This window comes from Haemorhous mexicanus, chromosome 2 (genome assembly GCF_027477595.1).
Source record: "Haemorhous mexicanus isolate bHaeMex1 chromosome 2, bHaeMex1.pri, whole genome shotgun sequence".
In the NCBI taxonomy this organism is placed as follows: domain Eukaryota; kingdom Metazoa; phylum Chordata; class Aves; order Passeriformes; family Fringillidae; genus Haemorhous; species Haemorhous mexicanus.
The window spans coordinates 51,955,072-51,972,328 of NC_082342.1; the positions used below are offsets into that span (position 1 = coordinate 51,955,072).

The 17,257-nt window shown below is 42.7% G+C and overlaps 1 protein-coding gene across 3 annotated transcripts in view; it reads left to right on the forward strand.

Moving 5' to 3' along the window:
* MTUS2 (microtubule associated scaffold protein 2) overlaps positions 1-17,257 on the forward strand; it is a 265,802-nt gene that overhangs the window by 223,956 nt on the left and 24,589 nt on the right. The gene's annotated exons all lie outside the window — the stretch shown is intronic.

A 17,257-nucleotide genomic window follows, 5' to 3' on the forward strand; every position in this document is an offset into this window, starting at 1 on the left:
GGACATTCTTCCTGTGCCTGACATAGGCACCTTGCTCAGGCTGAACCTTAGCCTGGGGGATTGCTCTGACCACAAGACAGTTAAGTAGTGATCCCTTCAGCAGCTGAAGCTGGCTGCCTTTCTGGAAATGGTTTTTGAAGCTTCTTGGAAAAACTTGTGTAATGCTGAGCTGCCTGCTTTAAGCTGCCTCACACTTAGCAGCAGGAGGTGAGCACCAAGGCAGGCCTGTGACAGGCAAAGCTCCCCAGCCCTCTGGAGAGGCAATGACAACCCACAGATAACATGCCTGTTAGGGAAAGATATGCTTGATAGGTGTAGGTGTCTGCGGAGTTATTCTGCCCTGGAAAGTAGAAGGAAAATGTTTAGGAGGGACTGGATGTTGTCCACATATCTCTGCATTTCCAGTGGGATCCATGTTGCAAAAGAAAAATGTTTTGGGATTTCTTTCTGCTCTAACTGTAAAAAACAGAGATCACCTCCTGATTTGGTACAAGTTTCCAGATATTTTGCCTGATTATTTTGCTTTCATCTCTTGCTAACTGGTATTCTTAAAAACAAATACATTACAAAGAAGTATAACACACTCAAAGCAATGGCTAAGTGCATGAAAAAGATTAATTTAGAGATAAACAGGGAAGTGTTGGGTATGTACCATATATTTATATAGGTGCCATTCATATATAATGCTCAAACTTCTTTCTCATAGTCTTAGAATATCTGCTGTTTCATGTTAAACTCAATTTCACCAATCTTTAGCTAAAATGAAGTACTAGAAGTTACTGAGTGTTAGATGCACTTAAAAAAATGTTCTGTCTTGTTTTCCCTGCCCCAAAGGCATTTTTAAACATCATTTGTAGAAAGAGATTATTTACTGTGTTGCCTCACCACTGCAGAGTCCTAAGCTAGAGCACTCTGCTGATATAACTCCCTGTCTCTCCAAAATTACTGTGCAGTCCCAGGGGGTGACAGTGTAAATATCACAAGTCCTCTCATGTAGATCCATCAGCAGATGCATTCTGAGCTGACGCACAGGAGGGACTTTGCATCAGTGTAGTGGAACTTTCCCTATTGATCAAAATTCCTGGCAGATTTGAGGTTGTTCCAGTGCAAAGCAAGGCTTGAAAATGCAAATATCCATGACAAATATTTCACCTTAAGTGTGTCTAGACTGTGTGCCAAACCTGCAAAAACCTATAGACATGCTGACAGAAATGCAGAACTTCCTTTATAAGTTCTGATTTGATCTTCAGTTTTCCAAGTACAATTTCATATCTCCTTTGCAGTCCATGTGGATTGTGGTTACAGATTTTAGCAGCTGGAGAGCCACGTATTTGATGAGTGGAGTGCAGGCTGCCTGCCCTTTTGAGCATATAAAAGCAACACTCTCACTTTCCCACCACACTGGTTTGAGTGATGGATGCAGCAAAGCCAGGCTGAAACCAGCTCTGCCTGGTGCTGTGGCTTGGCCATCAGCTGGAAGGGAGCAACCCCCAGGAGTAATTAGAGTTTCTGGTGTCAGCACAGGTCAATGTGGGCTCCTACTGTGAACACGTGTTAAGAGAAGCTGTCAAGATCTTTGGGTGAGTAAGCAGAGATGCAGCCAGCAGAAGTGAGGCCGTGACAACACCTGCACGTTCAGCACTGGGGAGACTGATACTGAATATATGACATTTAGCACTGCTGCTCACACATCTTCCAAAGACAATGAAAAAATGGGAGGAAAAAGAGACAAGTAATAAGCAACTCTGAGGTCTGGAAAAATTGGAAAAATCCCTTTTTGTGAGAGACAGAGAGAATTGCTGATTTGTTTGCAAAAAAGGGTGAAGTGGCTTGAGTGCAGAGCAGAATAATTCTCATAAAGAGTGTACCAAAAAGCACTTTCCCCCAGGCAGGGGAAAGTTTAGCAAAAATCCCTGCTAAACTTTTGCAGAAGTTTTGCAGCTTCAACATATGAAGGAAGCACAGACTTCTAGGACTAGAGATGCTCAGTTATTAGAAGAAACCACTGTGAGAAGAGAAAGCAAATCCACGGCTTCATGTCAGCAGTTTGCCAATGTGTGCCTTTATAGAGGGGATGTTTTCATCAAATGGAGATATAGAACAACAACTGTGTAAAATATCATGTCCTATGATAAAAAATCATACTATTTACTTGAATCATCCCTTTGTCCTTTGTCCTTAAAGTCTGCTAAGTTCTGTAGGTAGCAAGAATATCTTGACATTTAATATTTGGTGGTGCAATATGTGTTAGAGGGGAGATGCCTGTTTTAAAGTTGGAAGCCTTTTTCAGATAGATGTTAAGATGAATTTTCCATGCAGAACAGCTTTTCATCACACTCTCTAATGCAGGGTTACTTGCTCCTTCTTCTGAGTTTTCTGGCAATAACCATGGCTTGATGCAGGATCTAGTTAAAGAGACCATGACTCAAAGATATATATAGATTTCTAAATGGTAATTATTGTGTTCATAGGACATTTTTGCTATCCTTTCAAGTGGAAAGTATATTTCCTTGATACTGCTTCTGTGTCCTCACAGCCACCCAAGAGTATGTATCTGCACCTTTGGATCATATACCCAACACACAACCTGCCTCTTGCTTAACCCCCCTTTCAGGTCTGAGCTGTTTGGTTCCAGAAATGAACTCTAAAAGGTTTCAGCTGCAATCCTCCTGAAATTCTCTGGCCTTGCTCTCACCCCTGAGAACTAATTCACGTGCAGATTCCTACAATCACTTCTCACACGTCATAACTTCAGACAGTGGTGGTGTGGTTATTATAATGATTGGATACTGTTTACTATTTATCATCTATTAAAGCCAGCTCTAACTACAGAGGAGTTAGTATAAATGATGCATTTCTAAAATGACTTCTAAAAATCATCTGAGTTATGTTTTCTTTGTGTAAAATCCTCCCAAGCCCACAGCTGATAGTTTGAATTTTCATTAATGGTGGCAAGTACAGTTCCTCTCAGCAGAGCACTGAGAATCTTTCCAATAGGAGAAACTTGGTCCATGTAAATTTGCTGGAATATTTTGCCACTGACATTGCTGTCATAGAATGTCAGCACTTGTGCCTTGCTCTGCTTGGCCTCAAAGTACAGCAGCTTGAATTGTCACTGGCTTTGGCCCAGAGTAACTCGGGAGTGGAAGAGAGAAGATTGTTGAGAGAAGGGAACATTTCTCTGCAAAGTTGAATTAAGAAAATGGCCATCTGCTTGCAGCTACTCAGAGGTCTGGAATTTAGAGATAGCCTTGCAGGGGATGTATTCCTGGGTAGAGAGCAGGTGAGGAGTTCAGTAAAAACATGCATTTTTCCTTGTGATCTTGGTGCATAAATGATAATTCATATGAGGAAACATGAATTCCCTGACAGCAAGGGAATTCATATTTCCCATTCATTTGGAATGCTTACTTTGTACTGTTCCAGACATCAAGAACTAGAAAACATAGTAATAAAGCATTGTTCTCTCTTGAATTTTAATCCATGGCCTTGCAAGCTACTGACACTAAAATAAATGTAAGGCTACACTTGCAGAAATAACAAAACTCTGAAGGAATTATGTTTAGATCCTCACATTTTTTTTTTATGAGAGCTGAATTAAAAAAGGAGTCATCTGGCTGGGCTCTCTCACTTGAGAAACAGAGGGCACGTAGTCCATGTTAATTTGTTAAATTCTAGAGTAAACATTCTATTCATCCAAATATGCAATAGCATAATTGTACAGTTGAAAAACTATATTAAAAAACATTTGCTTCCATATAAGTTGCCTGAGGATCATTAAAACCTCATGGTACTGAGCAATGCACAAAATGTGAAACCTCACTGTAAATCCAAGGGAAATGGCCATTCTGGGGCCATCTGGCATAACTTTCAGCTCTAGCTGAGTCATCTCGCTGAAACTCATTCCTGACTGCTCATGGCTTCAGAAATCCCCAAATCACTGAAACATTTTCTGAATTTTTTTTTTTTAAGTTAGGCAAGAACAAAAGCAAACAACTCCAGCCTGGAAAATAATGAATCACGTGTGTGTGTGTGTGAAAGCAATGTGGAGAATTGTGCTGCTGATGGGAGAGCTGTGTCAGAGAAAACTTGTCATGCACCTCCAGCAAGGAAAGTGAAGTGTAATAGTGAATGTATTTGCTTTCCTTATTTCCACTGTAGTTGTCAGTCTGACATGATTAGGGTTCAGGATTCCTGTGTCTAACAGCAGAGTGTGGATTCCATTCCTTGTCCTAGGGAAGTTGGCCCTGTGCTAGCAAAGTTGACTCTCCCCAAATTCACCACTTTATCTCTGCTTTAGTTTTAACTCCCATCTGATTCAGTGCCCAAACATTTCAGGAACTATAAAGAAGGAAGCTGGGAAGAACAAGTGACCAGGAGAGGAGAAGATTAAAAAACTTCCTTTGACAGCAGCACTCATCTTCGTTGGTTTCAAGCCCTCACAGAAATACAATGTGACTGGAAATTTCAATAAGTGAAATTGGAAAGAGAATGTAGGACTAGTTGAGGCTGTTTTCAAATTTTACTGCTTGCAGAATTGAAGAATTAACAATACTGACGATAAATCAATTTCAGTCTTTGAGTCCAACGTTTGGCTTATTGAAAACTAAATTCAATTTCCCTACTTGTCTGCAGCTCTGTCAGTACACTCGACTTCCCTCTTGTAGATATCAAAATTCTGACAAAGTCCACCTGCATGTTCTGTCACACAAACTGTAACAGTGTTTGAAGAGAGCACGAGCAGAGAAATATTTTGTGATAACACATAAATGTGCTGGATGCCCCTTCTCCTTGCCTTGCTCTCCCATCTTTGGCACGCCGCTCAATCATTCTCTGAGCCTCCTGCTCAAAATGCATTGCTGGAATAGCATCGCCCTATTCTGCCTCTGCACTGCCTCAGACAAAAATCCTGCCCCCAGTGAATGCCGCCAGCCAGACTCCTCCTCGCGCCGTCCTTTGGCGGTGCTCAGTGTCGGTGTCACTGTCGCCTCCCGCTGTTGACTGCAGAGAATTCCAGGAGGCGGCAGCTGCCGATAGCCTGGCTTATCCATCACTCTCCAGAGCTGAGACATTTCAGACTTTACAGTGTCTCAGTTATGCACCAGCTCCTCTGCATCTGACTGCCACGTCTCTCCTCATTCCTGCAGTCTCCTGTTCCTTGTCTCCCTCCACCACTGCACGTCCCTTTGTCCTCTGAAATACCACCTGCAGTACAATCTTTCCTTTCTCCTTAGTTTCATCTCTTTTTTTTAATCTGTACTTTTGTTTCTTTACCAGGTGAAGAAGTTTTTGGACTTTTGGTATGCCTCACCTTAGCCTTCTCTCCCAATTTTCTCTCTCTGTATCCCCATGGTGCTGTCTTCAGCCTCCTTGGTCCTCACCACTAACCACTGTCTCCTTCAGCTTTCTCCTTGTTTCTTTTGTTTATAAGCACTGGATGCTTTCCTATCAACTAGAGCTGGCAGTTCTCTTGCAAAAAAAAATTTGCATCCCTTCCAATTTCCTGTACAGTCTTTTGCTTCTCATGCCCTCAGAGTGTTATCTATTGGAATGAAATGAAATGTTTGTTTGACATACTTCGCATACCCTCAGCAAGCCTTTCCAGTGTTTCATAAAGGATGAATAATATGCAGTTCCCTTGAGGATTCTCCTGCTCTGGGACACACATAACCTGCATTACTACCTTTATCTCTCAGAGCTTTCCCAAGACTTCAGTTCTGTTTTTCCTTCTCTATGGATCTCCATCTTCACACTTTGTCACATCTTTGCCCTGTGAAAATCCAGGGAAAGCACTGTATCTCTCCCAGGAAGGTTAGCCAGCCTCCATTAAATGGGGAAAGATACTAATTATTAGGAATTAAAATCTTCTTATATATATTAGAATATATGGATAGAACTCTGATGATTTATTGTTTATTCTCTACAGAGCAGAGTGTATGCTCTGAGACATAAAGACCATTATGGAGCTAAAGAGAATAATGTGCCCCCTTTGGGGACCATAGTAAATTATAAAATATTGCTAATTTATCCCTACCTCTGCCAGTTTAGTTCAGATAGATGTAAAATATTGGAATTGCTTGGGCAGTAAATAGGAATTTTATTATGTGCATCGTGGAGGAAAGCATTGATTCTGTCACTGTAGGGAAAAATTGCTGCCCATGGTGCCTCGTTACCATTAGGATAAGTTGTTTATAGACTAAGCCTCTTGTCCAGCCTCCTCTGGACATTTGGGAGCATGTAGGTATCCTCCTTGGCCTTTAATTGCCTAGGAGCCTTACCCTGTCAGGTGCTGACTACACTGTGTTTCCACTGAAGTCAATAAATATTGTAAAACATACCCTGTTAAGTCACTTGCCTTGTGCAATTACTTTTATGTTTTAAAATCTAATTTTATCAGAATTCTTTCCTCTTAGGTTTGTTGCTTATCTTATACACAAGGAACACCTTTCTTTGTGGAACTTACCTGTATTTTCTCTTTCTAGTAATGAAACAAAACCGCAGCTTTTATGAAGAAAGGTTTTTTAACTAACAGTGCAGGTTTTCCCAGCCCATGTTGATCTCTCTTATCCACAGACTTGTTCATTCTGCCTTGAAGGGAAATATGAGCCAGATCTGTTGGGACAGAGCTCCACACAAAGCAGTTTGGCAGAGGCACATTCGCATTCTGGGTGTGGACCATCAGCAAAATCCATAGCGATGCATTGGTGACAATGCACAGGCAAGCAGTATTGCATGGAAAGGAAAGGCTGGCAAAGTTCATTCTGGGTCTTCAAATCCAGACCCTCCCTGTTGCCAAACCCTATAACTTCTTCCCTAAAAGTATTGATTTTCAGCTTGAAAGTCATTATATTTTCCTCTGATTCTACCAGAGGACTGTTTCAGAATCTCTTGTGATTTAGGTATGCCCAAGTTCACACCTTTTTATTCTTACATAAATACATTTTTTATCCTTGAACTACTTCTGCCTCTCTTAGTGTTCTCCCTATATTTGTAGAAAGCTGTAATTTTCCAACTTTGATGTTGTTTTCTTAGAAGAAACTGATGTGTATTTACATGGCACCCCTCCAGTGGTATGGGTTGTATATTCCCTGCCTCAGAACTGCTATCCCCCAAACACAGGGAACCAGAACTGTGTGAGGTTTCAGGTGAGACCTCTCTGTGGCTTTTTTTGAAGCATTTAAACTTCCCTCTTAGTGTTTACTAGAGCCTAAGGTGATATTTGCTTTATTCAGATCTGTACAGTAGACATCATTCTTATTCTTCCCATGACTGGATAAGCAACACAGGTTTTTGCTCCTATTTCCAGCTGATGAGTTTCCATCTTCTACTTGAATTTCCTGGTATTTGTCCCTGTGATTGGGACCTTGGACTGCTCAGTATTCTATATTTATTTTCTTGACTGCCCCTATAGCCCTAAATAGCATTCAGCTTGATAAGCATCATGTTTTAACTCTCTCACCTTGGTGTTTTAACATCTCCCCTTGATGGACAGTGCATCCCAGCATCACATTAGAATTCACAAATATTTGTCCAGGGTCAAAAGTGAACTACATAACTTGCCCCCAGGACTGATTCTTTGAACAGCTCTCTTCATTATCTCCACTCAGCCCAATAGTTCCATTTACTGCAACTCCTTGTCCTTTTCCCACAAAGGCCTCCTCCCCACTTAACACTTCTTCAGCAACTCCAAATCTTCCCCAGACCGATGATCAATGCTGTGGTTGGCACCACGTGGTCACTTGGTCCCCAGCAGGTGGGAGTTACATATTACCCTTATTTAAAGATATCAATTATTTCAGTGTACAGAGGCAGCACTCTGCACTGCTGTGCATCTGTCTGCCTTTGGTGCTCTGTTGTGCTTAACAAGGTGTTTTTAAAATATTATTCCTCTCAGTATTTGATCCAAGTGCTACATGCCACTGAAATCAGGCAGATGGAATCAATAATTTAAAAACCTTGTTTTGAACCTGCTGTTTAAAGTGCCAGTTCTCATAGAATTTGGCTGTAGGGGCTGTCCTCTCCTTGGATATGCCTGCTTTGCGGAGTGTTTTGCTCCTGTCTCAGTTGTGCTCATTTCCCTTTCTATATCCTTAGTTCCCAAGGCATTGCTGCCTTCAGGAGTGTGCTCAAAGCCCTCCACATAGTAACCTACCTGTCAGCATGCTGCCACCACAGAGACCCCTCCTAAATTCTTTCTTCATCCTCCTCGTTTGTGCATTTGACTGAGAAACTGCTCTTTAAAATAGTTTTTATTTTCCATTTGCTTTCTTAACTTTGGTCTTTTCTCACCTTAATGCTTTGACCTGAAAGATGAGGTTTAGTCTTACTTTCTCCAAAAGGATCTAAGATGACCAAAGAGCCCAGCAGCTTTCCCAAGCACATCCTTATCCCTTATCAATCCTAAATCAGCCTGTGGACCTCAATTCAGCCTTGCCAGAAGGACAACAGATGGTTTTTGCCTAATTTAAGTTTCACTTTAATATTTTCTCTTCCAGTTTAGTGCTTAAGTGGTACTGAAGTTATGCATAGACCTTGCTGGCTAACATTTACCTTGGATTTATAATCACGTGCAAGCAGCAAATCCCCCATTCTTAGCAAAGATTAGTTGAAGAAGATTTTAAAAGCATAACAAAAGGAATAATGACCAGGTTTGTATTCCCTGCCCGACAGTCAGACGTGGATCTAAATACTGTATTTCTAGTAGCCAACTCAGAGAAATAGCCATGGTAATTTGTCTGCAAGTGGTTATGTAGGTTTTTTCTATGGCAGTTAAAAAGTTTCCAGTCGGGATTTGGGCTGTAAAAGATCCAAATTACAGATTTCAGGTTGTGTGGCAAAGAAAAGAAGCTCCTACAGTGAGGATGAGATAATTTCACCATACAAGTCTTTTTGTACCTCTACTCTGTAGCTGTTCAGTAGCCAACCAAATTAATGTTCAGATGCTGTAAAGAAAGTTAGGTCTTGAAAGCAAATGTTAAAAGGTGTTTGGAGTAATGTATTTGGAGTGCAATTTTAAATTTGGTTTGGTGTTTTGTTTTGGTTTTTTTTTTTTTAATTTGTTTGATAGGTGGGGTTTCTATCTTGTTGGCTTGGTTTGTTTGTTTGTTTTTAATTACCTGACTGTGATATTCTAAAACTTTAGTTGAAGTCCTGGCAGGACTGAGGAAGAGCGAGAGAGAGAATAAGAAGTTGACAGAAACCTAAGTTACCTGAGAATTTAAATGTAATTCAACACAGTTTTGTTGGACATTCTTGTTGGCTCTTACTATTTTAAAAATTACTTTGTGCCTCACCAGTCACAGTTGAGCAAACATTTAAACAAAAACTCCTGTCCAGAGAAGCACAGATGTGAACATCTTTCCCACCAGAAGGCAGAGCTGCTCAGCAGTACGGTCAATGTCACTTCTTTGTATGTTTGGTAGTGATTTGGCTTTCAGGAAAATAGTGGTTTTCAGGTTTAAACAGTGGACACAGCGCAAATACCATCTTAGGTGTGAGTCATTGAGCTCTTGTGCCAGTTCCCAACATTGTCTTTTAAGTAAATTGTTAGAGGAAAATATGTCATACCAAAGGCGACAGCCCAGGAGAAATGAGGCTGCAGCTCCGTGTCCTGGGTCTGGCCAAGAAAAATGTGTTCCCAGTGGGCAAACTGATACAGACCAGATATATACAGCACACCCGTGTGTATAGGCAGTGTAAGGTTAGGTTATGCGATGGAAATACATATATACATGGCCAAAATTACGCCAGCCCTTGAGAATTACAGAAGTCTCCGAGTACGTTGCAGAGATACTGTTTTTGCCATTACGAGGAGTCACCCAGCTCCAGTGGGTGCTGACTGTCCTCACGATTTAAATAAACGACTTCAGGGAAAGTCCTTTCAGGACGATTAGAGCATCTCGGGAGGCTAAGGGACACCCGGGAGCGGGGAGACACCCCCAGGGCCCACGGGCGAGCTGGCGGCCGGTGCCGCAGCCTGGAGCGAGCCGCCGGCAGGCAGCTCCCGGCCCCGCGGAGCCGCGCAGCGCTGCGCTCGCCCGGGGACGCGCCGGCACAGCCGCGCAGCACCGCGGGGCCCGCACGGCGGCCGGGAGGGGCCCAGTGCGGCAGAGCCGGGAGTGGATTTGGGAGCGCTGCGGGGCACAACCGCGCCGGCAGCCAGCCGGGACACGCTCCGCTTAAAGGCGCCATCCGAGCGGGAGCGCAGCACGGGACCACGCTCTTCAGTGCCCGTGGGTGCGGCACGAAGAGGAGAACCCAGCGGCACCCCGGCTGGGAGCCCAGGCTCAGTCTTGGGTTTCAGCGCTTTGGGACTGTCGCTGCGAAGTTTTCAGCCTCGTCCCGGCAGCCGCCCGCCCTGGCACTTCCCTGCGATGGCGCTGCTGGACGTGCCCTGCTGTGGGCAAGCCTTTGCCAGCCGGAGTAGCCTTTTTCGGGAGAGGCCGGATCCAGCGGGCGAGCAGCGGTGCGGCGGCAGGGCGGGCAGCGCTTGCCGGGGGCCGAACCCGCCGGGTCCGCAGCCGCCCGCCCCGCGGCACCGTCCCTTCCCCGCTCCCGGCGCCGCGACCCCGGCCCCGGCATCCCGCGGCGCCCCGGGAGGGATCAGGTTGACAAGTCCCTTTGGCCGGTCTCGGCGCGCCGGGACGTGACATCCCTTTCTGACAGTGTCGCCGCTCGGGGCTCATCCTCCGGCTCCGGGCTAGGCTGGCGGCAGTCCGGCGGGTGTCGGTCCGGTGGGCGGCTGTCCTGCCAGGATGGGCAAATGCTGCTCCACGTGTTTTCCCCCCTCTCTGTGCGAGGACGAGACGGTACTTTTGCCTCTTTTTTAAAGTCCTTTAGGGAAAGGGAAGGACGGTAGTGGTGATAGAGCCTGTGCTGCTGCTTCTCGCTGGGGTCGGTGGCGGATGCGCTTCCCGGGTGGCGGAGAGGGGAGCGATGCTCGGCTCGTTTGCAGTGTGCTGATCTCCCCTTCACCAGGGACAGGTCTAAGTGTCGATTTCTCATGCACTGCAGTGCCTTACATAAGTTTATCCTGCAGTCTAAATGGAAGGGTTGGATGCTCCTGAAACAAGGAGGGACTGCTGGCATCTTCTGTAGCAACAGTCGGTTTGATGTTTTGCTCTGCTTTTCTTACATTTTTAATAGCTATGTGGAGTACAAGTTATAAAGGAAACTTGCAGAGAGTTTTAAAGTTTGAAGAGAGATTATTCAGCCTCTAGCTGTCCTAAAGTTTTGCATCTCCAACAGAGGAATGACTCTCCAGTCTAGAAGTGAAACAAGACAAAACTACCTGTTTTCTTATGTTTGTGTGAATCTAAACCAAACACATTCCTAGGCACCAAAATGGGTCATGTAAGAAATGTCAGTGGAGAGGTGGAGAAGTACATAGAGAGCTACCAGCAACAGGAAAATAGCATGTGCAAGAGAAGTTGTGGGACACTTTGAATACATAGTTTTTTCCATTATTCTTCTGGGTTTTATGTACAGAAGAGTGAGAAAATGAATATATGCATTTAATTTGCTTAATAGAAAATATCTTGGCAGAAACACATGTTTGTGCAATGTATTCTGTTAGAGTTTGGCTTTATGGTATATTCATATAACTCTGTTAAATGAAAAATTGATAGTGTCTCCCATTTACCTAATGATAGTTCAAATATAGCTTGAGATGTGCTGCTAACCAGGTTAAGAAAAAATGTGTGGGTTAATATAAAACTTGGCAAAGTGCAGTCACTGTGGAATATCTAAGTGCACATAAACGTTAACCAAACTTTAACCTAAAGGGTGTTATGAATAAGGACTACTTGACAACCAGCATGATTGAAGAGCAGTTTTAAAATGCCTCTTTTTAAAGGAAGATTGTAGGTAATTTTGAGTATCAGCTGCAATGGGATTCAGTTATTGCTTCTACAAGTGTCATCTGAAATATTTATTGGTACAAGAGAATTCCCAATGTATATGATCCTCTTTCCAATTATAATATAATACCTTGCCACAGGGAGGTCTGAATACAGCACAACAGTGACTAAGCACCATTTGGAGGTCAGGGGGGTTTTGTTTTTAGTATTTTGGAAGCTCTGCATCGAAGACAGCTGTTTTGGAGGAGCAGTTTTAATAACAAGTGCCACAGAGCATCTGTGTGCAGAGAGTTTTTAGGAGATACTGTGGAGAACTGAGAAGTGTTTGTACAGTGGAGACAATGTACATGCATTTGGATCTTAGAATATAAGCAAACATGTAAGTTGGCTGGGTGGAAAGTCATGTCAATTTGGGAAGGTAACTCCAGGCTCCCGTATTTGCTTCCTAGCTGCTGGTGACTTCCTCTGTGGGTCTGAGCAATTTTCTGGTGTTCCTTGCCTGACCTGACCCATTTCCACTTCTATGATGGATCTACTATTACTTACCTATTGTTAAAAAGTACCTGGAGGTTTACTTAATTAGTATTTCTAATTCATTAGTACCTCTCAGTTAGGTTATAGCTCTCAGAGGAAAGACATTCTAAGAAAAACCTCAAATCTGCCTCCCCATCCCTCAATTATTCCTGGTCCAAGGTAAAATCTCGACTTGTCTCCTTGATGATGTTCCTTGAGGATGTCTGCCTGTCATCTGAAGCTCCGTGCAACTAAAGCAAAGGCTTTCATAGAACCACCATAGGATTACAGAATAGTTTGGGTTGGAAGGGACCTTTAAAACTTATCTAGTCCAAGACCACTGCAATGAGCAGGGACATCTTCAATGAGATCAGGTTGCTCAGTGCCCCATTCAGCCTCTGCCCACAAGCTTTCATCACTACTTCCTCTCTTAATCTGTTTGGGCAATGCCAGCATCTTGCCCATCTTCAGGTCCATATGCTGACTTCTCCTACCAAGTTATTTTTCTAGGTCCTTGCATGCAGTTATATCTAAATTCAGCTGATTTTTTCCTGAGATACACTGCTAGGTTTGGCCACTGTTATTTGTTTGTACAAATTCCCGTTTTCTTCCTACACCTCTGCCTACTTGCTGACTACCTGCCTTGTTTTCTGGAGCTGTTGCACCAATGTAAGTCATGCCTCAGTCCATCCTCAGCGTGTTTTGAGTTGAATGGAGAACTCACACGTGCTATTTTCTGTGTCTATTTCACTTGCTGAAATGTTGTCCAACATCAAGCCTTTCACAGGGGAAATATTGGGAGGTCTGTATGCTACAGAGCTCATGATAGGAAAAAGAGTTGCTACTGTGTATTCTATTCAACAGAGCAGTAGGACAAACATCTCATTCTGTCTGTTTTATTCTACTTTTCTTTCTGTCTGAAGAGATGGGACATATTCCAGGCACAAGATTTAATCATTGTGTTGAAGAGTTCAGGAATGAGGAAGAAGTTTTTCTTCGTCTCCGTCATGAGTGTAATCTTATTTTATGAAAATTACTTCACTGTAAGAGTAATTTCTTGATATGCAGCCAACAGAAGACCTCTGTCATCATTTTTCTAAAAAGTAATGCGGTCCATCATTCATTAAAAGTACATGAAAAGTAAATGTGACATTTTAATTTGTGCAAAACACAGTTTTGTTTTCACATTTTTGGGCACACACAAAAGGAATTCCAGACCATATCAAAGAAATATTTTTTTTCTTCCTTGGCATTTAATGGCTGCACTGGAAATGGTGGATATTTGCACAATCTCCTTACAGGGTCTCTGATCTTTTCACCTCCTGAAAACAGGTGTGTACACTCGATGAACTTATCAAACCTGAGTTAGATTTGGCCCTTGGGTGCTCACCCGCGATAGCTCAGCTCCAAGTGGTGACCTAGTAGAGAATGCCTGCAGAGCTCCTTTGATATGCTGAGCCTTAGTGGACACAAAACTCTTGGGAGGGCACCTCAACTCTGCTCTCCTGCTGGTTACTCTGTCTTCTGTTTCAAGTCCTTTGTTGACATAATTCATGAAGACTGATCAACCCAATGAACATCCTCTTGACTTGGTTTCTTATCCATTTGTTTTGGGGAAGTTTTCCTTGTGTGCTCGTGAATTTTTGAATTGCACTGATGTTTTGACAGTGGATGTATAGGAATCTCAGCACCGAACATGGTAGCTTTACATTCCGAAGTCAGATCCAGATTTGCCCTACTGTAATGTTTGGTTTCCTTAGTGCTGGCATTCCCAGTTCCCTGGCTACACTGACAGTGGAACGCTGGTTATCTGCAGAGCCACACTGCTGATAACAAGCTGGGGCTCTTTTTTTTTGCATTGCTGTCGTGTTTACAGCATTGCAGGAGCATGTGCACGCCAAACCCATCATGTCACACTGACAGAGCAGGTTGCAGCTACAGAAGATGTCAGGGATTCCTGAGTTCACTGCAGATCCAGGAAACTGTGAGGCTGACTTGATGATCAGCCAAAACTGCACCTCGCTTCTCTTCCACAAGAGGATCAGGATGCAGGATCAACTCTCCAGAAGAACCCTCTGAGAAAGAGGGGCTACTGGAAACCTTGGCACTGAGGGCAACCCTTGCACATCTGATCTCCCAGGAAACATAAGTACGAGGTCCCAAAGAGCAGACAGGAAGCTCTGACCAAAATAAAACACAGTGCAAGAAGTGTTGGCAGAGCAGGAAAATGACAGCCAAGGCACCTGAGCTGTGCTGATCTGGCTGCTGGAGGAGGCCCCAGGGGCTGCTCTGCTCTGGAAACCACAACCCCAGCATGATGGGAGGCAGACATGACCCCCACTGCCCTGGTGGGTTGGTGTCCATGCTGGAGATGGAGTTATGGGATAGCATGTTTAAGCTGGCACCATGGCAGTTCTCCACATTTTTGGAGAGGATCCCACTACCAAATGTCCTCAAGGGAAGGAAAAACCTTATCTAAGATAAAACATCATGTAAAATGTGGAGCCTGTAATATTTCTTATGGGGGATCAAAATTTTAAATGCTTTTTCTTCCAAAAAAGTGGAGGTTTTACTTACTTTTAACAATCCCATTGAGTTCTGCTTATCAGTAGGTGCTGGCAATGATTTGTGCAGAGCTCCCTTGCTTTGAATGGCTTTTGTTTCAAAGAATGAGAGCTGGTAATTTGAGTGGGTGCTTCCCATCTGCAAGTCCTGCATCCAGTTTATCCCTGAGCACACGCCTTCAAGGGCACCAGGCCTGGCAGTCTGTCAAGAGCACTTCTGAAAATGACTCCAGTGAGCTAATCAAACCATATGGGCAGATGCAATGGTATTCTCCACAAGGAAACCTTCTCCTGTAAGATTGCTGGTTTGGCAATATATGTGAAGGAATCTGTTTTTTGAATATATCAGGCTGTATTTATCTGGACTTTTTTTTTTTTTCCTAACTTTTTGACTAATTAGGAAAAAGAAATCCATAAGAATCCACATAATTTTATTCTGAGCCTAATGCAGTTGGTGAGGACTGGACACTCTGCAGTCCTGGCACACAGCCCCCTGTGCATTACTCAGCAGGGTATGGAGCCAGGAGGAGTCACTGGAGGAGCCAGGCCTTGCATTCCTGGCTTCTTCCCATAACTAAATAAGAAAGATGCCCACATCATCTGGGTCTCCTCAAGCCTTCATGGCTCTCAAATCAGTTCAGTTTATCACTCCATTTACAGCAAACTTTCTGGAAAGGGTGTAGTTTGGATCTGGTGGAAGTCATCCCAAAAGGGCAGTATGTAAAGGATTAATTCAAATTCCAGATTCTATTATTCTGGTATTACCAGAAATGAAGTTACTTCTCTTAACAGAGTTAAAAGTTAGGTGCAAGAAAAATACACAGAAACATTAAGTTCTGATTTTTTTTTCCACTTTCATTTCTGTAAAATAGAACTGAGTTGCTATCTTATCTGCTATGTATCCTGAAGCCAAACTAATTCTGTCTGTGCCCTAGATTTTTATTAGCCTTGCTCGCTTAATACAGAAAGATTTGGTTTCTAGGACTCCTTTTAATTCAATTTACTACTGCACTGCTTTTTGTATTGAATATGAGTTTTCTGTAGTGTCCTTTAAGGATTCTTGACCTTTTCTAACCCGGGACATATTTATAGTAACCTGATCTAGTTTTATTAATCATTAGTGATCTTCCCAGCAGGGTACATTCCTTTGTCTTCCTTCTAATATGATTCATGGTACATCCCAGTTTAAGGTGCCCATATGATTGAACTACTATGCTGGGATTTATTTTACTAAATCAGACTCCAGTGGATGGAGATAAGAATTTTGTTTGTCAGTTTGCAGAGCACTAATCAGAGATCTGCTGTCAAAGTCCTTGCATTTTGGTAATAATACCTTAACATTGCTCATGTAAATATGTTTTCATTTTCCTTTAGCCAATTCAACTGTTTTACTTCTTAAATATTCAGGTTTCTTTTGAGACTAGTCAAGGAAAGGACCCCTAATAAATAAACTCACATAAATAGATGTGGTGCGGTATTTTCTGGGTCCCCAGGACGAAGCAGGAATTAAGAATCTGACTTCATGTTCTTAGAAGGCTAATTTATTATTTTATGTACTTACATTAAAGAATACTATACTAAAACTATACTAAAGAATAGGGAAGGGATACAGACAGAAGGTTACAAAGAACGAATCAGGAAAACTCGTGACTGCTTCCAGAGTCACAGTGATTGGTCATTAAGTCAAAACAATTCACATTAAAGCAATCAAACAACCCTCTGTTGGACAAACAATCTCCAGACCACATTCCAAAGCATCAAAACAGGGAGAAGCAATCAGATAATTATTGTTTTCATTTTTTCTTTGAGGCTTCTCAGCTTCCCAGGAGAAGAAATCCTGGTGAAGGGATTTTTCAGAAAATATGACAGTGACAATGTAGAGATGGGCATGAACATCAAGTTATTGGTGGTGTTTGTATGGGAATGCTCACCATGCATAAAATGGTGTGAGTACAGCAATCTGCTCTGTAAGTTTGACTCTGTGAACATATTAATGTGATTGGAGGTGACTAAATGCAGGCTTAAATCGATGAAAAAAAAATTAACAGTTTTAATAAATCCATCTTGTACATGCAGTCCAGCCATAAATGATACACAGACTGACCACAAAATTATAAAAAGAAATAGAGATGTCTTTGTAGACACATAGGAGTGAACAGAGTATTCTGCACTGCCGTGTGCACACAGGTGTGTGTACATGTACTTGTAGACATACAAGGTATTTGTAGCTCATAAGTTGTAGCTCCTAAGCTTGATTTAAAAACTGAATGAGTTCATTATAATCCCACTCCCCTCCCCTAAAAATCCACTAAAAAAAAAAAT